We start from the raw sequence: 22,838 nt of genomic DNA, 5'->3' as shown, positions 1-22,838 counted from the left end.
AAAATCATAAAATTTCAAATTCTGTTACAATTTTTCCTTTCAAAAAACATTAAAAGTAAAAGCAAAACCATCAGGATAAGTCATTGTGAATCTAAAGGTTTGATCATTCTGTTTGATTTACGTTGATTAGTTAAACACAAAAAATCAATTTTCCCCACTGAGAGCTTTAAATGTTCAGATGCTGCATAAGCAAGTTGTCTACATAGTGCATCTCTGCAACCCATGACATAAATTCTCAAATTGTCTTAGACCGTATGTATGTTTTAGATAAGTATAGATATAATGTCTATAACAAATGTGAAATTTTCCAGTTGTGAAGCAAAAACCACCAAGTTCTCTTGCTTTTAATTAATGGCCAGTTAAATAACCTTCAGTGTTTGTACAGAAAATTCTGAAATGACAGAAAGCGTTAGAAATAAAGCATTCTTTAGTCAAACAGTTTACACTCCCTGTGGGACTTGCTCTGACATAGTATAAACAGGGCTCGCTTCAGTATAAGCGGTCAAATTTCTCTTTTGTGCAACTACAAGAGGATCTGTGGATGGCTACTCATCCAAGAGGACAGGGAAGGCAACAGCAGGGGTGGAAGTTTACTTTGCATAACGCTAAAATGCACAACCCTCAGCCACATCAACCCATTTTTAATTAAATTTATTTCCTGGTTTTGAGACAATTTATAACAGGGTGTTGTCTCAGCACTGACCGGATTGTTTTCACTCTCAGAAACATCACCCTGTGCACACAGAGCATTGATAAATGGGAGAGTTCTGCCGGGTAAAGTAATTTAGTAAAGATTTCCATGAAGACACTTAAGGTAGTGTCATTATGTTACAAAATGGACACCTATCATATTACGCTTTTTTTTTTTTTTACTTAAATTATTCACAGAAAGATTGTTCACAGACATATTTCAGTATTTTCCATCATCAGCACAATGTTACAGTATCCTTTATGAGGATATCTATGTGACTATTCTACTTTGAGAGGCATTTAAGCTTATGAATGGAGTTTTATTTTATATGATCATCATAAAAAGGTGAGAAAGTATGTGAAATAAAGACATAAAGCACTTAGAACAGAAAATTAGAGAGAAGGAATAAGAGTATATATAGCAAGGTATAATTCAGGATCATTGCTCAAGCTGATGATGCTTATGATAATGTATAATATAATAGCTCAGCAGGCTGAATATAATAATATAATAATTCAGAAGACCTAAGCATGGAGATCATAAACTCTTAACCTGAGAGTTTAATAAAGTTAATTATATTCATAGTGCTATTCACTATATTAATGACTGCATCCTGGACAGCACTGATAGACATCTGAGCAGCTGTCCAGATGTCCACACATGAAGTGTGTCTCTCTTGTAGGATCCTATCTTGAACAGCAACCATATGTTGATGGTTAAGAAAGAGTAAGAACAGAGTGAGCACATATAGAGTTTCCTGCTAAGAGTCTCTCAGTCACCAATAATTTTCAGCTCAGGTCAATTGTGAATTTACAGACCTGATATAAAGACCATCAAGATAAAAAATTTACACTAATTGCATTAGTACTGCTAAGGCCTATGGAGAATTGTAGTCTCCATTTAATTCTCAGATTCCATTAAAGGTGATTTAGCGAGAAAATGTTCATTACTGAGTAGTTCTAGATAACTGTTTTTGTCCCTGTAAGTCATGAACCTGTAAGTTATTCGAAGGTCAGCTTATGTTTAAAAGGCTATTTTATAGTCCTCTTCTTTGAGCAAGGTATCATTTAAAGCATAATTCTGTCTTTTAGCTAAACTCAGAGAACAAATTAATTGGATTCCCTTGCAGAGCAGTCCTAGAAATATGACTTAAAATAAAATGCATTTAAAAAAATATCATTATTATTTTTGTGGAATATATCCCTTAAATTAATGTAATTTCAGTGTTTCTGCCAGATTGTGATGAAAACTATTTCCAAAACCAGCCACATCTAAGCCAAAGGTTTCTAAAAATCCATACGCAGTCTCTGGCTAACAAAGGGTGTCTTAGAGGTCTTTAAAATACAGGAATACATACTTTTAAAAACTCCCAGAAGGACAGGCATATATTAGACAGAATGATATGTAAGACACACTGCTGGCTTTGACAGAGTGAATGGCCATGGTTGGGTTCTGTCAGGGAATCCCGCCCTTCCCATGGTGGAGCCCAGATTTCAAAAATGGCTCTTGTTCTCAGACCCCAGCAGTGTATCTTCAATAATCAAGAGCCGAAGATCCTCACAGGTCTGGGCTTACAGCCCAGGGACTTTAACCATCTGCTTTTCAGGTCATCCTGGTGGTGTGAAGTATGGATGTAGCTAGAAGTTTTAGATATGTTTCCATTCATTTCTGTGAAATCCTTTGAGCTGCTTGCTGTGATCACCTCAGCATTATGTGCCTTGCACCTCAGAAAACAGATTCTTCATTCAGAAATGTACTTTCAGACACTGTATCTGCAGCTGATTGGAACCAGAAATTGAGCTGGGTGTCATGAGTAAACCAACAGTGCTTGTCTTCTCTGAGTTTTGGCACATGTGACAATTACTCCTCTGCACATGCAGATGCAGTGAGTAGTCACGCAGTAAGTGAAGAGTAAGCACTGTTTGAAACAGAAGGATGAAGCACTACACAGTATGGCAGATTTGAAGTGACTATTCTATATCTAGAAAACATTAGTAGTGTATTTCAGTGCTGGTTATAAAGAGTATGACATTATTTGGTTAAGTATTAAAGCTTTGTTTTTATTTCTGCAAAAACAAAGAAAATTAAAATTATCCAAAATACCATGTGTTTCCTCATACACAATTTACAGTCCTATGAAACACATCATTTCCAGAGACTGTCTTGTACCTTAACATTAACTGAAGTGGTTGTAAAGATCCACTGATGGGGGAGACATAAACTTCATGTCATTGCCCTGGTACAAAACACAGATGAAAATAGAAATATCTGTCTTCCTCAGACAGTCAAGGTCATTCAGTCAGCCATGCAGGAGTGTAATCAATACATAGATACAGACCTTGACATGAGACACTGGATTTTTTTCCTTCATTTTCTGCTCTTCCACTTTGGTAGTTGTATTTCAAGCACTAGCATTGCAAGTTTCTGGTTCTTTTGTGAGAGACACAGGACAACAGGCCTCTGACCCCCCATGATATGAAGCAGTTGAGAACGTCTCCAGTCATGGGAAGCAGCAGTAATCTATGCCACCTCTTCTGATATATTATTACATTGTTTTTCCACTATCTAGTAAAAACCTCTCTGCTTATATTTCTTTAGTCTTGTGAACACTGCCTTGCAATAAAAGCAATTAAACAGCAGTCTTGTTTGGATCCACTGGTATCCTGATGCATTTTCTTCTCAAGTACCAATGAAAGGCAAAGACCAGCTGTTATCTTTGTTCTGCAATAGCTGCCAGCCAGCTCTGCCATCTCCACTATAATAGGAAACTTATCTGCCTCCAGTCACTTTTTCCTAATGAGAAAAATTCAATTGCAGACTCTTACTTGTAGTCTGTGTGGTATCTAACTCAGTGAGACTACAACCTCAGATGGGTTTTGAGGGTGTTATTACAATTAAATAACAAATATCATCTTACATCCCTGGTGTACATTTTGCCAGGAGCAACTCAACCATATAAGAAGATGGGACCATAGCCCCTGCCCTGAAAATTTCACTGTCTAAAGATATAAAGTAGTTGCAGATAAGAGAAGTGACAGAAAACTTGAGCAGAAAAAGGAAGTGCTGTTGTCATATGCTTTTTCTATTTTTTTTTTAAAACGTTGATATTTAAATATGAATACCCTATGTTTAGTCCCTGTGTTCAGTACATCTAATCTAATTCAGCTGAATAAAATTTCTTAAGTGTACTGGTTCTGGTGCTAATGGTTGCACGGGATATAGTACTTTCCTTTTGTAGGCAATTTTCTTTGACATTTCTAAGAATTGTGCTTTCTACAGTTACAGCATTAATGAAGAAGGGGAAAAGAGCATGTAGAAGAATTTATATTACTAGTTCCATAGGGTTGGGATGGACTTTCTGTTTATACAGTAGCATCCTGATTTAAGACAGGAATGACTATGATATACCATAATGCCACAAAAATTCACATACTATAGAATTTCAGAAGGAACCAAAATTCCAAGAAATACCTCCCCCATTGCTGCACTATGAATAAGTTGAATTCTCATGCTGCATTGCCAGATGCATAATGACAAAATTCTGATAGCTAAATGCATGATAATTTTGTTTAGCCAGCTAATGCTTTCTAGTTTATAAATCAAGTGACAGCAGGAGGCAACAACATGTTCCAGAGAAAATGAAATTGCCATAGAAAAATGTTCTTCTGAAGAGCTGTCCTTTACCTATAATGCAAAGACTCTATCTGTATATAGTGACAGCTTGATTAAAAAAGGTTGGAGTTGAAGCTTATTGCAAACTTACATTTTTCCTGTTAACTCAATAGTCTCCGTAAGAGTCAATTTATATTTTACATATAAAAAGCTTTTCAGAATATGAATCCAAGTCTCAAAGAACACTGCAGAAGCTCAGGTTTGTCCACTGCCTCCACCTATGGAGTGCTTTCTGCTCTGCCCCTCAGGCCCCGATGTGATTACCCATATTATTTCCGCCCTTTGAAGCAAATCTGCAACACAGTAACCATAACTTGGTTTGTATGGGTAGTTTCAGAGTTCTTTTTGCCTCAGCAGTGATATAATACTGTTAAGCAACAGGAATAAAAATTAAATCCTCTAGTTCCAGGAAAAGCATATAATTTTCCCATGAAACTGCCATTTTGTTTGTCCAAATGAGTTATGGATACTGAGGACCATGTTTTCTCATCCTGAGCTGTTTTAAATTTTCCTATCTTCAGATCAGGTGCTGGCCAAACTAGAATAAGTTTTTGCTTAAAGTTAAAGCAGAACTGCTCAATTTTTCCCTTAAAGGATTTTTCCATTCTCTGAGAACCTTTATTGCTCCTTTTTTGAATGGTTCAGCAATGTGGCCTTCAGCTTTTGGAAAGGCCTTTGAAATTATCTGTAACTAAACTGTGAGGGACAAGAAAAATTACTATCAAAAAAATAAAACAATATTAGCCTCAAATCTATCAGGAGTTCTTCATGACTGGGGAAATCCTCAGGAGGGAAAACATTTCACAAATGCTTTGGTTTCTTTAGATATGTAAAATTATAGAATAATTTGGGTTTAAAGGGACCTTTGGAGATCGTCTCATCCAACTTCTCTGCTCAAACCAAGGATAACTTCAAAACTAGGACAGGTTGCTGGCTCTCTTGTCCAGTTAAGCTTTGAATATCTCCAGGGATGGAGCTTTCACACTGTCTCTAAGCCTTTGGTCCAGTGGCACAAATTGCTGCAATTTGTGTCCACTGCCTCTTGTGCTTTCACTGATTCTAGCTTCATCTTCTTCCACCTGTTCTGTAGGTAGTTGTAAACAGCAACAAGATCCCCTCTCAGCTTTCTCAACAAGCTCATCTCTCTCAGCTTCTCCCCATACATTATATGCTTTAGACCTTGGACCATACTCATGGACTCTGCTGGAGTCACTTCAGTGTGCTGATATTTTTTTTTGCACTTGGGAGATTAAAATGGGACACAGTACTCCAGGTACGGTTTCCTAAGTGCCAAACACAGGAATAATCTCTTCCCCTGAACTCCTGGTTATTCTCCTACAAAAGCTGCCTCATACAGTTGGCCTTTGTCACTGTGAGGGCCCACTGCTGACTCATGTTCAGCTTGTAGTCCACAAGGATTCCCAGGTCCCTTCTGAAAAGCTGCTTTCTATCCACCTGACCTCCAGCCTGTATTGTTGCATGAAGTTATTCCACCCTGGATGCAAGCCTTTGCATTTTGCTTACATTGATCTTCATGAGATTCTTGACAACACATTTCTCCAGCCTGTCCAGGTACCTCTAAATGGCAGCCATTTCTCTCAGGTTTACTGACTGTTGTCCCAGTTTGGTGGCAGCCACAAATTTCTGGAAAGTGTACTCCATTCTAGGATTTAAGTTATCAATGAAAACACTGAGCAACATTGGTTCCACCATTGGCCTCTCAGGAATGCTGCCAGTAACTATCCTTCACTTAGACTTTTAACTGTTGATCACTGCTTTTTGAGTCTGAAGGTCCAGCCACTTTTACACACATATTGCTGTCCACCCATCCAACCCATATGTCTCAAATTTTGCTGAAGGGATACTTTGGAGGAAACAATGTTGAGAATTTTGCTAAGTAGAGGCATCTACTGCTTTCCCCTCTTGTCCACAGAACAGGTCGTCTTATCATAGAAGGTAATATCAGATCAGTCAAGTATGATTTATCCTTGCTAAAACCATGCTGATTTTTCCTAACAACTTTCTTATCCTTCATGGAAATAGCTTTGAAGAATATCCACTCTGTAATCATCCTAGGAACAGAGGTAAGGCAGACAGGTAGGTAGTACTCTGAATCTTCCTTCTTGTCTGTCCTGAAGATGGGTGTGATGACTTTTGCAAGTCATTAGGAACCTCTCCACTTCATCATGACCTTTCAAAACTGATGAGAACAGCCTCAGAGATACTGACTGGTTCTCTTAGTACTCTTGGGTGCATCTGTCCGATCCCATGGACTTGTGTTTGTCCGATTTCCCTAATTCAGTCTTCTTCTACTGTGGGTTAAAACTCTGCTGCCTGCATACTTGGCAGCATGAGAACAGACTTTGGTAAAGACCAAGGAAAAGAAGGTACTGAGTGCATAAGCCTTTTTGATGGCCTTTGTCATGGAGTCCCCTCCACCATTCAGCAGTGGACTCGCTCCTAAGTAAATCTCACCCAGCAGACTTGAAGACTGCACAGTTTCTTTGAGTATTAGCATGAACTTTAAGTCTATCCAGTACCCATGGCTGGACCCTTGGCCCCTTACCCAGTTGCTAGCTCAGACCCCAGGCCTTCTCAGGTGCAGGTCTTCTCCTACTCGTTAGCTGGTCCAGCTTTAAGTTCATTAGGAAATCATACTTGCACAGAACAGAGAGCAAGGTCATGCAAACAGCAGCAACGACTTGGGACTATTCCCAGTAGGCAGTTTGACACCTCCACCCTGGTTCAAAGTTTAAGTGTAAAATTATATAGATATATTCAGACGAGGCTTCAGGGCCAGGGAATGGGCCCAGGTAGTGTTCAGACTCTATCACAGATGCAGACAGACAGAATCTAGCCCCAAGTACCAGGCTTTTTTTATTTATTTCAGTTACACATTTACAATTGTTCACTTCCCTTGGAAGAAAAGGTAGCTGACTGAGAGGTAACTATATTATTTCTTGTCCACTAAAAAACTTTTTTACAAAGTGACAGCACTTGTTTTACAAATGAGGATTTGTTTGAGTGTGCACACTCAAGCTGTTGAAAAACTGCATTTGATGACGTTTTGGAAACTGCACAAATCTCTAGGGCAAGAAAAAGTACAATTGTATCATTTTGGCTTTGCAATTAGAAAAATGATACATTGACTATTTCACAATAAATGGTTTGTAACCTAATTCTGAAATATGAGCTAAATTATCTATGGATATAATCTAGCATAAATACAAGTAGGAAAATGGAGAAATTCTGCTTTACAGCAATAAAGTATCACCAATTAACTAGTTATTGTTAAATTTTATTATTACATCATAACTATCATGTTCCCCTCCATTGCAGAAATTCGTTCACCAACTTTATATTAATAGTGGATTGCCTTTTCCCTTTCATACTGAATACTGCTTTTTTCATATTGCTTCTGCCTGCACCTAATAGAAAATCAGATCATAATTAGCATGACAGTATTTGCCTGTCCTTTGCCCAGGTGTAGAATGTTCACCGTGAAAACTGCTTTTTCATTTATTCAAGGTTTGGAACAGTTCCTTAATGCTTCAATTAAACTGAAGGTTCATCTAATAATTCACAATAAAGCATAGTTAGTTCATCAGGAATTTTTTATATAACCTATTACAAGTTGTCTTTGGAAATTTTTTTTATAATGATAAATCAAATTATTAGCCATTGTGAGCTGCTTTCTCTTCTGCTGTATCTATTATGAAGCTTCTCAATCATACTTGTTCTGCACAGTATAATTAGTTCAGAATGCAATAGAAAAGATATTTTTCTGACTGCTTTGCAGGACTCATCTTCACAATCATATCCACATGGAGGAAGTTACAGGCAATATAAGTTATATGCAAAAACAGTGGTTGAGTGCTCTACAGTGGGTCCAGTTAAAGGACCCAAAATCACAAAATCTAAGCAAAATAAAGATATAAGAAACAAAGGTCAATTTTGGCTCATACATACCGAGTGTACAATTACAAAAAACTTTTTCCAAAATGTTATACCTAATTGTTACTGTGCTCCCACATGGCTAAGCCTCCTTCATTGTTTAGTAGCCTTCTTAGCAAAGGAATACACACAGCTCTAGCCTAAAGCCATTTATCCATGTGGTTCAGTTTTCGTGGAATCCAATTTAAATCTACTCAGTGACAGATCCAAGAGTGCAGAGGAGATCGGTGCAGTCATGTTTATACATCTTCCAGAAATCTGTAGAAGTATCACACAATGGTTTTAAAAACTCTCCCAATTTTGTTAGATTTTCTGGGCATTGAAATTAATTTCCTTTTCTTTTTCTCTCCCTTCTCTTTTTTTAAATTCTGAAGCTTCAGGAACACAATGTGTCCAAAACACAACATGTGACACTTCATTTCTCCCACACAACTTTACTTTTAAAACACAGGAATTGCTGATTCATTCTGAACATTACCTATCTACACTTACTGCTTTTAATTAAAATAAGGAAGAAAAATGCAGAGGTAATTTTATCTTGGGCTCTAATCTATGCAGCAGAGTTAAGTAATAAATTACTTTCATCTTCTACTATATAAAAATTACATTGTATGTCAAAGTATATCACCTGAACAGTGCCTTCACAGGGAGAGTGTAAATTATTGTGAAACAGTCCCTCTGCATAGGAGGGAAATGTGCTGCCATCAGCTTTTCCCTCACTGTTTAGACTGCATTGTAGTGAAAGTCTGAAATATTTGTTCTACACTGATATTAGAATTAAAAGACAACACTACTAATGCAGTAGACAGGCAGGTAACATGATTTAATATGTAGGACAAATTTTGCAGGGAGATCACAATAGATGATAAATTCCTACATGTCTTATAAATCATTCATGGAATATTCTTACAGAAATCCAATTACTTTCCATAAAATACAAGAATCATCACGTTTCTAAATGCAAATTATTGATGTTCCTGTAAACAGAGATCAAATAAAATCCATTGTAGAAGACTTTATAAAAAAAATCCCACTAGCAACTCCATTCCCTCTCTAGACAGATAAGAACAGCTTCACGTTTAGAAGCCCTGGTCCTCATGGAGGACTTCAACCACTCTGATATTTGATAGAGGGACAACACAACACAAGGCATAAGCAATCCAGGAGGTTCCTGGAATGCATTGATGGTAACTTCCTTCTCCAAATGATAGAGCAGCCAATGAGGAGAAGTGCCATGCTGGAAGTTGTTCTCACCAGCAAAGGGGGACTGGTGGGGAACATGAAGCTCAAGGACAGGCTTTGTTGCAGTGACCATGAAATGGTGGAGTTCAAGATCCCCCAAAAAAGCTGGTTAATATTCAAGGATCACCTCCTCCAAGCAATACGTCCCAACAAAGAGGAAGTCAGGCAAAACACCAGGAGGCCTGCGTGGATGAACAAGGAGCTCCTGGACAAGCTCAAACACAAAAAGGAAGCCTACAGATGGTGGGAGCAAGGACAGGTAGCCTGGGAGGAATACAGAGAAATTGTCCAAGCAGACAGGGTTCATGTTAGGAAAGTCAAAGCCCTGATAGAATTAAGTATGGCCAGGGATGTCAAGGACAACAAGAAAAGTTTCTATAGTTACATCAGTAAAAAAAGGAAGACTAGGGAAAATGTGGGCCCTCTCTGGAAGGAAATGGGAGGCTTGGTCACCTGGAATATGAAGAAGGCTGAGGTACTCAACAACATTTTTGCCTCAGTCTTCACCAACAAGTGCTCCAGCCACACGTCCCAAGGTGAAGAAAGCAAAGGCAGGGACTGGGAAAATGAAGAACTGCCCACGGTAGGAGAAGATCAGGTTCAGAACCTGAAGGTTCACACATCCATGGGACCTGAAGAGATGCATCCTCAAGTCCTGAAGGAAATGGTGGATGAAGCCATTATCCATCATATTTGAGAAGTCGTGGCAGTCCGGTGAAGTTCACGTTGACTGGAAGAGGGGAAACATTTTTAAAAAGGGAAAAAAGGAAAAGCTGGGGAACTACAGGCCAGTCAGTATCACCTCTGTGGCTGGCAAGATCATGAAGTGGATCGTCCTGGAAACAATGCTAAGGCACATGGAAAATAAGGAGGTGATTGGTGACACCCATCACAGTTTCAAGGGCAAATGGTGCCTGACAAATTTGGTGGCCTTCTATGATGGAGTTACAGTGTTGGTGGATAAGGGAAGAGAAACTGACATAATCTATGTGGACTTGTGTAAAGCATTTGACACTGTCCCACATGACATCCTTGTCTCTAAATTGGAGAGACATAGATTTGATGGATGGACCACTCAGTGGATAAGGAATTGGCTGGATGGTGTCACTCAAAGAGTTACAATCAACGGCTCGAGGTCCAAGTGGAGAGTGGAGACGAGTGCCATTCCTCAGGGGTCAGTGTTGGGACCAGCGCTGTTTAATGTCTTTGTTGGTGACGTGGACAGTGGGATTGAGTGCACCCTCAGCAAGTTTGCTGACAACACCAAGATGTGCTGTTCACATGCTGGAGGGAAGGGATGCAATCCAGAGAGATCTTGACAGGCTTGGTGGGCCCATGCAAACCTCATGAAGTTCGAGAAGGCAAAGTGCAAGGTCCTGCACACAGGTCAAGGCAATCCCATGCACAAATACAGGCTGGGCTGTGAGTGAATTGAGAGCAGCCCTACAGAGAAGGACCTAGGAGTGTTGGTGGATGGAAAACTGATTAAGCCAGCAATGCATGCTTGCAACCCAGAAAATCACCTGTATCCTGGGCTGCATCAAGAGAAGTGTGGCCAGCAGGTTGAGGGAGGTGATACTCCCTGCCAGCTCTCATGAGACCCAACCTGAAATACTGTGTTTAGCTCTTGCCCAAAATAAAGAGGGCATGGACATGTTGGAGCGAGTCCAGAGGAGGGTCATGAGGATGATCAGGGGGCTGGAGCAGCTTCCTTATGAGGACAGGCTGAGAGAGTTGGAGTTCTTCAGCCTGGAGAAGAGAATTTTTCAGGGAGACCTTCTAGCAGCCTTCCAGTACCTAAAGAGGGCCTACAGGAAAGATGGGGAGGGACTCTTTATCAGGGAGTGTAGTGATAGGATGAGAGGTAATGGTTTTAGACTGAAAGAGGATAGATTTAGATTAAATGTAGGGAAGAAATTCTTCAGTGTGAGGGTGGTGAGACAGTGGCACAGGTTGCCCAGAGAAGTTGTGGATGCTCCCTCCCTGGAAGGGTTCAAGGCCAGGTTGGACGGGGCTTTGAGCAACCTGACCTAGTGGAAGGTGTCCCTGCCCATGGCAGGGGGGTTGGAAAAAGATGCTCTTTAAGGTCCCTTCTAATCCAAACCATTCTATGATCTGTTATTCTATAACTGCATTAAAAGGCATGAATGAAGCCAGCAACCCCTCCTCTAATCACAAGTGTGACACACAACTTCTACAGTACCTCACTGTTAAAGAGATCGTTCAATATTTATAGAGAAACAACATTTTAATACCATATCAGCTAAAAGTCAAATATTCTGCTTCTTGTAAAAGGAAGAGCTGTGTCCCATGACATATATGTTATAATTTCAAGTTACTTAGAAATGTGGATGCCTCTTATGATCTTGCTTTAGTGATGAAATGGATGAAGAACTATTTTCCTTGTTAACCTCAAATCAAACTATTTTCCTGTCCCAAGGTACTAATAATTCATAGTCCCACTTACAACATTTTGCCTATAGATTATTGGATATGAATCTTTGCTTTAAAGATCTTTGCTTCAAAATATAAAACACTGTCTAAAGCTTAAATAGAAACCACACAGTATTACACACAATGGCATTAAATTCATTCCAATATGGCTAACCTAGATCTGTAGTCTTTCATACCTGCTGTCCTAGGTAAAATACACCCGGAAGACTGAAAATTTTGTGACTCAGATTAATCAACTCAGTAACTGTTTACAGTATTCTCCTGTCACAGAATTTCTTGGTGCAACAATCTACCTATCTAAGGTGTACTAAAAGATTTTCTTTATTTATAGTCAACATCAGAACTGCTGTCATGTAGTGTCTTTTGGAATTTCTCTGTTATTTTATTTGTCATATCTCCCTCAGAGAGCTTCCCTCAGAATACCCACTGCTCTGTTTTACAGTTTCAGCCATTTCTTGAACACTACAAAAATATTTTACCACAAAATTCTCATAATTCCCAGAACATCTTTTCAACTTCTAATATTCTTTTTCAGTAGGAGCTAAGATTTCAGAATGACTGGACCTAACACATGATTTATCAACAGACTACTGTGTACTCTCCATTCGTAGAAAAAAAAAAATCAAAACAAAACTATCATTAAATTGTGTTGCTGGACATATAATTGCAATTGTTGAATGAAATTATTTTAGTTATGGTGTGCAGCTAATGGTGTCTCCTATGTTTTTATTACTCCCAGTTTCACTTTCATTACTAATGATGTGGGCAAGGGTTATGCAGAGAAAAGAACAGGTCGTCTGGAGAGGCTGCAACTGAGAAAAGGGAGGGAAAGAAGGAGCCAAGAGAAGGTTGGACATTTGAAACGAAGCTTTGAGACTGAAGACAGAGCTGAGGTCATGCACTGGAACTCAGCTTGATTGCTTGGAAGTCTGAATTCACTCTGGGTTCTGTGTCTTGATTCGCTGCCTCATATCTGTCTTTTCCAATCAGAAATTTAAATTCTGCATTGAGAATTAAGTAACGAGTGGTTGAAATAGTCAAGAATCAATACAGTAGACTGATATCCAACCATCAGGATGTTCCCTTAATGGTTTTCCGTTCTTCTTCTGCTGGGCTTGAAAGAATGTACTAATAGCAGAAGAAGGATCATATCTGCTCTTATATTCTTCCCTCTTCTGCTTGTTGTTGTTATAAATGCTTCGGCAGTCTCTCCCTCAAACAGTAAAATTACCTCAGTGACATCCAGAATATCAAGACTATTGTTCAAAGACAAAAAGTACATGCTGTTCATGTATGTCAGTCAGTAGCCAAGTTCTGCTTTTACCTTAAACATTTGCTTTTCTAAATGGACATGGGACAAATATGTTCTATTACAAGTAGAAAACTGAAGTGCCAATAGGACAGTTTACATCTCAAAGTGCCTCAAAGTCTGACAAGCTGGAGTCAAATACATCCTCAGTAAGACTTCTAGTGGGGATACATGAAAGACCAGTTCTTCTTTCTGTATTACCAAATAATACTGAAGATTACTCTGAAGAGTCACAGTTTTGCCTTCCAATACTAGTAATATGTGACCACCTCAGAAGACATTGTCATTGGTCTAAGACTCTGAAGATTTTGGTTCTTCAAATATAATAAACTATTATGAGAGGGATTTTTCATAATCTGAGATCAGTCCTGCAGTCCTAGCAAAGAAAACAGTCTGAGATAACAAAAAAAAAAAAAAAACCAACAACAAAAAAAACCCCAACAAAATGCATTCATCTTTCCTTAATTGAACTTTCTCAGCTAAACCCACACAAAATTCACAGCCTCCATTAATATTGCACTGTTGTTTGCTGATTCCACTTAAGTTCTCATTTTATTTTACTTTTACTTCAGTTATTGCTTTTTCCCCTGATGTAAAATAATCTTTCTGCTTTCAATTTCTTCTGTAATTTCTCACTAGAAACCACACTTTATTCCTACTCCTAAAGCATGCTGTCTAATGCTACTGTTGCAGAATGAAAAGTCACTGAAGTTGTTCTGGGTTTTCTGTATCAGTGTGATTCAGAACAGAGTTGGAGCTATAACGGCCACTAGACTATATTTTCAAGCCCTTTGTTAATGTCTTAGCCAAGAAGTGAGAACACCAGGTAAAAAGTGTCTGAATCTCTGCCCTGTACTAGACGACAGGTCTTAGCTACCTGTGACTTAAGAACAGCACTGCTTAGCATATGATCTACATAACCCTCCCCTGTTTATGGTTGGCCATAAGATTAATCATCTGTTTCACAATCAGCTGTGAAGTTTGGACAGGGAAGGAGAGGGGGAGGCGTGTTTTGAACAAGAGGGAAATCAAGGGGTTTTTAAACATTTTCATAAGAATAATGAGCATAAAAACATGACTTTGCCTCAGAATAGTCAATATGAGCTTTATCTCCCATATAGCCTTAAATCATACCCCAGTTTCTCTTCTTTTTTCCCCCTTATTATAAGGTCTTCCTTGGATGTCAGAAACTCTGAGAGTATATTTCCATCTATACTGGTGAAGGGAGATTTCCTTACAAAAACATTTTTATCAAAATTCCACTCTTTAAACTCACCTGAATTAAAATAGAGTATAACTTTGATAATACATACCATTCCCTGAGAAATTATGCAGATTTTATATTCAGGTTCACTGCTGATTCAGGTGTGGGATTTTGCGGGAATAGCTGACCTGTCTTCTCACCTGCCAAGGAACAGTTAAGAGTTATCACCACAGACCAGTGCACATTTGCTACTGACTCACTTCCCCTAGAACCAGCATTGTACCAGATAACATCCAAACATTGCTGGTGCACACATACTGCTTAGAAGACAGCTTGCCAAACAAATGATTATAAAACCGGCCATGAAAGTATATCTGATGTATGAATATTTTATCTTCAGATTAAATGTTGAAACTTTCCAACACAAATATTTTTCACCATAATGCCCTGATGGAACATGTCCTCACAGAAGATACCCTAATCCTAGGGAATATTATAACCAGTGGGAGAGAGATAGAGGAAGAGATCATTCTCATCACAGTTTCCTAGTGCTGTTAGACAGAGGGCCAACACCCACAAGAATGGGAGTGGACATGATGAATTGAGCAGAACTGCATTTAAAGGCAGCACTGAACTGAGTTCTGTCAAGAATTTATGGTTTTCTTTTTTCTGTTGTTTTTCTGTTTTGAGGTTGATACCAAAGGACCAGAAATATTTCTTATGTGCCGTTCTATGAAGTAACTAGAATGGAACCAAGAAGATCATTAATGTCTGACACACAACGTCCGAGGTTATATCACAACACATTCTGTAAATTCTTTAATTGGTCTAAGAAGGGAAATTATTCTTTTTTACCTAAGGAAGGTTTAATATTTCATTTACAGTATTTTTTCCTGCCACACTCCATGTTATCCAGACATTAATCTATTACTTTGTTTTATATTGTATTTTGCCCAATTCAGTGACAAAAGTCGAAAAAATGATTCACACCAGAATTTGGTAAATGTCCTTCAATACAACTTCAAATAGGTATTAGACTCTAATTTTCACTTTTCACAGCATAACATTTAAATTAAATAGTCTGTCATGATACAATAAATTCAAAACACAGGACATTCTACTGTTAAGAATTACAGATATCCAGGTTAAATTCTGTGTATAACAGATAACAGCACCCAGATTTGCTTGTTCTTTTTGTCCAGTGCCAATTTTTTCAAGCTAATTTTTTTCTGAGGAGCAAACGAGCATTCCCAGTTGTGTAGAAAACACCTCATGTATTCTGGATGCTGTCAAAAGGTTATTATTTTATGCACTGCATCTCAGGTTACCTTTCTGGTGCCCTCTTAATTAGATGAAGTTTGCTGTTAAACTTACTTCTCTTTTCAACTGCTGATGCCCATCTCCAACTGGGGTTTGAACTGCCAGTTCCAACCATTTCCCCAATAACATCTCCCCATCTCAGGAGATCTCTTGTCTATTCCTCAGGCTTTTGCTACCCTTCCACTCGGGTCTTGGAAGGGGACTCAATACATCTCATTCCTCTGGTTTCTTCTCTGGGGGCATGGTAGAAGGTGCTGAGACCAGTGTTCCTCCATTTTCCCATTGCTTGCCTTGACCGTTATTTACTATGTTTTAAGACCCAGGCCCACTTATTATGCTAACATAAGGTATTAAAGCAGAGGGGAACTTTTCTAAAGACTGTTGTAAGTTAAATTTGTTGGTAAATTTGTTGCTTTAAAAATGGAAATCATTAATTCTAGTTATAAAATTATATTGCTGAAAATTGAAGTAAAATAATTCTTTAATTTGAACCATAAAGCATCCTCATAACCCTCAGAGAAAATAAAATTACAATCATTCATTTCCTTCCCTCTGAAACATTATATTGTAGTTTAGCAGATCATCTTGACTGTAGAACAATAGTTAAATTAAATACTATTAAATCAGGGAGACTTTGTGTAGTTAATGTTTTGCAAAAGTAAAATCGAGCAAAGTCATTTACCTCAGAATCATTATCATTAAATGATCAAAGCATATAATCTCGAAGACTTTGTAGCTAATTGCAACATGTCTGCTCTATAGTTGAAGTGGTGCTAGTTTATATGTGTCTCCTAGCTGAGGTAAAAACACTGTCTGGTTTGGGTTTGTTTAATCTTCCTGATAAGCCAAGTCCTACTGAGCAATCAAGAAATATTAATGTATATCTATGATTTTTTTTATTTTCTTTCACAGTTATTTTAGCACATGTACATTAAAGTAGTCTGTAGATTAATGCCTAAATCACTATTGAACCCAAAATTTTGAGCATCTGTGCAAAAAGCTACCAATAATCATCTGATAGAGCTGCTTACAGAGTTTAATACTCCATGGAGGATGCACAGGAGAGGAGGAAAAAGCAAGACTAAATATAACTCCCTCTGGCACACAGGGTAACAGAGGTTGGACATTGCATTGTACAGCACTCTCCCTCTATTTTCCATCGTTCAACTGGGACACTGTAATGCTCCTTCTCTCAGAAGCTCACAGGTTTGTAGATCTTCATGAGAATAAATTAGAAGGCAAATTTGTCTTTCTGTCATTCTATTTTTCTGACAACTAGCCTGAATCTTTGTCCATGTCCTTAGACTGATGATGAGCTGTGAGTCACACAAAGTTAAGACCCTTAAAAAATAGTTTACAAAGACAAGACAATCCTTATTTCTCTCGGATACTCTTGGGTTTACATTCCAGCCTCACTGCTGTCTCAAGTTTCATGTTCTACTTTGAGCTAATCAATTAAAAGGGTCTGGCCTCAAAACAAGATAACATATACTTAGCTTATACATAGCACTTGAGTGTCTGAAATGTACTCGAAGATCTACAAATGAGAGAAAAGCAGTTTCACAAGTACGAATTAGATTTTACTTAATAGACATTCAGTTTATGAAGTAAAGAACCAGGTTGCTGGAGAGCCTGAATTACTGAAAGAAAAAAACCCAAAACTGACAATATTTTTGTCTGCCTGTCTTTATTCTGAGGCCTTAAGTCTTTTTTATTTGCCATGTGCTTCTCTATGCTAAGCAAACATCAATCCAGAAAAGACAGCAATGTTTAACTGTTAAATTGATGTTGGTCCTTGGTTTAGCCATTAGATTAATGCTGTACAGGGACCTGGTATTTTCATCTCTAGAGGCAAATGATTTTCTACAGAAGGATTGCTTTTCACTAAACCAGGCCCAACAGCTACTTTTAAATAAGGTATACAGTATGAAACACCACAGCAAATGATTTGGCTTTCAGTAATTTTTAACATTTACACATTTCTGCTGCTTTTTGGTAAGCTGGGGCTTTTTTTTCAGAATCAAGTGAGCTTTTTAAATTTGTTTCTTACTGTTACCATCAATAGAGAAATGACTATCTTGACTACGTATTTGAAACTGAGAACCGCTGCAAAAAGCTTACCAGCATGCTGCTGCTGACCACCTCATTAAAATTCTGGTAGCAGGTTCAGCCGGATGTCAGCCAGCACCAAAGGCATAACTCATTCATCAGACTGCATCCTACAACGGTTATAAGAAGTGAAAACCTAATGTAAATGTCTGGAAATATAGAAAGAGAGTGAAAAAGTGTCTGTTTTCTTATTCTGGAGACATTGACATGGTAAGTGTGGTAGGATGATTATGCCTGCCATTGACAGATGAGTTATACCCTGAAAATCTCCATGAATTCCACCTCTGCTTCTCAAGCTTTGGGAGCAAACCAGTCACCTGCCTGTTTAAATAAATATAAAGGCTTGAGGATCCGGTTGAGCTCATGTCGTCTTGGTTTCGTCGGAGCAGGGAAAGGAGAACCCACACCTTTATGATGCCCCAGCTCAATGTTTCATTTCTTTATACATTCTTCCATCAAGTCTTTCCACTCATTCTTCCACCACAAACAATTGTTTTAGCATCAGGGAATCTACTGAAGCTAAGTCAGACTTTAAACTTTACCTGAGGAAAAAAGGCACACTCTACTCAGCCAGGTGAACAAATCGTCTAAAGTGACCAATACTAGCAGCTAGTAAAAGAACATTACCTTCTCTCTAACAAGGCTGATGTAAAAATATTTTCTGCTAAAAGGACATATTTAGGTAAAGACGAGACTCAAGACATTCTCTTACTTATCACAGTGTCTTGACTAACCCTTGTGGGGGAAAAGCCTCATCCCTTGACTCTTTCTACATCTGTCTCACTTTCTGTGAGTCTTTAAGCTCCTATCTATAGCATCACACCTTCCCTTAGAAAGTCAGCACAAGACTAAACTCTCTCTTTCTCAGTGAGGTGGGATGAAGTTAGACAGTATTGGCTGGTACTGTTTGTATGCTTGAATAATAGAGGTGTTTTCTACCCCTCTGAAATATATTTTATAGCTGAGAACTGCCCTGAAGCTTGGGCATAGAAGCAGAAGTTTGACTTCAGAATCTTCAAATTCTATCAGAGACAAGGAGGATTCATATCATAGCACCAGTGAGGTATTGTTTCTACAAGGTTTTCACAGGACTCCCTGCCTGGCTGGCAGCTTTGTTATTTCAGGAGAACACAGCTTTGATTCTTGTGCACAAGTGACTAGTACCAGACCGTGGAGCTCCCACACTCTCAAAATGCTGCTCAGCAGAGTCAATGGAAATTCACTGCTGCAAATCAATGCAATTTGGCCTGAGGGAATTGGGTAACGTGCTGGCATATCTTGCCTTTTGAGGTAATTAAAAATCACACTTCTGAGAATCCATTAATGACACAACAGAGATCCCAAAGGACAGAAATCATTATGTGTATGAATCATGCTCCATCATCCTCAGTTTTAGCTATCATTAATAAGACTTGGATTTTCAGAAGATTCAGTCCACAGTGTGAATCTCTTTAGTCATGATCTGCTTCCTGATTGTGTCCCAAGGAAGGACTTTCATGCAGTGAACCAAACACTGAGCAAGTTGTCAAGTGATTGATTATTTTTTACCTTGAGAGGAAGCCAAAGACTGCTTTGATTTACATTTTCTTGACACAAATTGGCTTCTTTCTGCTTTTAGTTTTCTAGGAAAAGATGCTTACAGTAAGAATCCTTATAATATGCTGCACACATACAGTTAGAGAGTAAATTAAAAGGAGATTAAAGGAGGAAATATTTTAAAATCTGGTGGAGGAAAAAAAAAAAAGAAAAAGAAAAAGAGAAGGGAAAAAAGCCATCAGCTTTAATAAACCGGATCTGGTTCTGAAAAAAATTATAAAGGCTAAGTCAGCAATTAGGAGAATAGCTCATGATCAGAATCCAAAAGTCTGTTCTGCACACTTAGGCAAGATGATTGTGCTCAGCTTAAACATTTAGAGGTAAATAATGAGCTGATGAAATAGTGCTTGTGTCAGGAGGAAAGCAACACCTGTGTTGACTATTTGTAGTGTTTTCCTTCTTTCCTTGTCCCTCCTCAAAGAACCTTACATACATTAGACAGAAAACTAAAGTATGCATGCTTGTTATGGTTTATTTAATAGTTTTGTGAGCTTCAGTGGAAATTTGGACAGGGTTATGGAACAGAAATCCACTTAAGTTACTATGTACATAGAAACCACATTTGGCTCAGGAAGACCCTAAACTGTAAATGTTGGGAGACCAGGTGAGTATGAATGATAATATATATGCTTAGATTGTTCTTATATTCTTCCCTAGACAACCCCTTTGGCCATTACCATCAAACAAACTTCTGAATAGATGGATTTCTGTCCTGATCTAGTAGCACTGATCTGGAATAACACTGAACTCAGATTGACTTTATTAATAAAACTGTGAACAACTGTGAATGTCTCATTATTGGCAGTGACAGGCAGCCTATACGAGGTCTGTTGAAAGCTATCGGCTCACTTCAGCTCCCTTTGAAAGTTGTTTTTCACCTCACTATTCAGTCAGGTGATATCTGAACATGGCAGAAAAAAACTCTTCCAGGAACATAGAACAAGAAAATTAGTGCCTTGAACCAGCATAGACTTAATAATAATCTTTAAATCCAAATGCAGAAATATAACTTGAAAAGATTTTTAAGTAAGCATGCAGCCTATAACGCAATAAACCCAGTCTGATGTAGCTTCAGTCAAGCTGTGTCAGAGGCTTTTGCATTTGTAGTCAGTCCAAAGGAAACCTCTCAACACATGTAAATCATTTGGATTTATTTTCTTGGCAGTTGCAGCCTACTGTGTCAGATATCACTACAAGGAAGAGGACATTATTATTTTTTATCATCATTATTATTGCATTTAGTTAGCCTGAAAAGATACTCACATTTGTTCATGTTTATGTCTGTAGATCATGTGCTTGATGACAAATACAATGTCGGTTTTATAAGCCTGATCCAAGGGTCAAAGTGGGCTGCAACATTTCTGGAAACTGATCATTTCACTTCATCTACACTGATTTTCCTCATCTTATTCTGAGTATATGGGCCCAGTGGTTAATAATCGGGATCCATGGTTGTTTAATTGCGGCTGTGAATGATGTGTGATGTGAAGCAGGAAAGTTCAGTTTGCAGTGCAAGCATTACCTTCACCTGGCAGCACTATGACAAACAAAACTGGAGCTGATCACCTTAGCAGTGAAACCAAGAGTTTAATGGATGGTAAAGATGCCCTTTCTGCCCTCACCATGGTCCATGAGGCTCACTGAAGAGAAGTCATGCTCACAGAGCTGCTGCTAGTCCATTCCTTGTTCTGAGAACATGCAGGGAATTTCTGTCTCCAGACTTTGCCAACTTCACTAAAATTTGTGACTGAGGTAAACAAACCCATGCTGTAGTGTGTTGCCCAGGCATACAGACTGAATGAGTTACACCTGTTAGGGAATGTGGACAGAGACTGTGCAACTGTGATCATGGATTGGGCCTTTTAGGTGTATTCAGATGGCAGCAGTCTCAGTCAAAATGAAACAGGAACTGACCAGAGAAAGTGATTTATTATTTTGATGACTTGAGAACTCACAATATAAATCCAAACAGCCAGTACAGTAAGTCACCATCTTATCAGTATAATAAATCCAGAACAATTCAGATATCAGAGTTTACAGGGGAAACTTATTAGCCATTTCTATGCAATAGATATATCAGTGTCAAAAAAGTGACAGCTATAAAGAGTCAGCATTTGTCTTGAATAGTAACAATACTGCCTAAGCTAAGCACAGCACAGATCAGTCCTACAGTAGGACTTGACCTCGTGTTGCCACGCAGGAGTACCACATAGGCCTTGATATGGTCTCACTTCTGCACAAGCAGTGAACAGAAGTGCATACTGATGAATTTTAGGATCAGCATGCAGGGGTTATTTTTTGCCATGGGGAGGATGCACACAAATACAGAACTCTCTTATGAACAGAGAATGGCATTTAGAATAAAGCTCAAAAGATTTACTTCAATATGAGTCTTAATATATTCTCCCAAAGTAAACCAAGATGCATTCTCCTCAGAATCAATAAATACAGAATAGGGATTTAGTACCTCTTATGTAAGCCTCAGCCCATGTCTCCTTTAACGAAGTAAAATAAAGTGCAGATGTAATGTGAGTAGAATTTTCTTAGCACATTTTGAATTTGGATTTCTTCACTGGGGTTAGTATCTTCCTTGGCTTTCTACTCAAAACTTAATAACTACAGTTAAGCACGTTCTTCAGTCAGGGATCTAAGCTGGACCAGAATATTGAAGAGCCATCAAGCATACAAATATTATGTTTAAAAAGCATTACATTTACTATAGCTCGGGGGTCACAGCTGTGTTCTGCTGCCCTCTCCTGTCACTTGCATATCATTGCAACAGTATAGGCGGCTAAATACAGGATTATGAAAATTCACATCCAAACGCTTAACAGTAAACCACACCTCTAAAATGTTTGTGGGGCTGTGCAGCTTGTTTCAAAAGACCCTTTGAAATCTCCCCTTCCTCACTGCTATATTGCTTTGTATAGCAGAATAAATTAAGCTATAGCTCTGTGTATGGCTCTATGCTACTGTATTTTGAAAAAAGAGGGTTCAGATTATAAATTCTGTGAGATACTTCAGGATGAAAGATTCTACATAAAATCTTGAATCCATAAAAACAAGAGGAACTTCTCCTGATGACTCCAAGGAGTTCAAGGTTTTATTTTCTGGCACCGAGGGGTGATGTCTACCAGCAACAGGACCTCACTTGAAATAACTTCTTGGCAAGTGATTTTAGTTTGCTTAACTTTGTCCATGCTGGATTACAGTCTGGCCAGTTAAATGTCTCCAGTTTACATGAGCAAGTAAACTCAGATTATTCAAGCTTACTAAATCTGGTGCAC

Source organism: Strix uralensis, chromosome 3 (genome assembly GCF_047716275.1).
Source record: "Strix uralensis isolate ZFMK-TIS-50842 chromosome 3, bStrUra1, whole genome shotgun sequence".
NCBI lineage: Eukaryota > Metazoa > Chordata > Aves > Strigiformes > Strigidae > Strix > Strix uralensis.
This window is presented reverse-complemented; position numbering follows the sequence as displayed.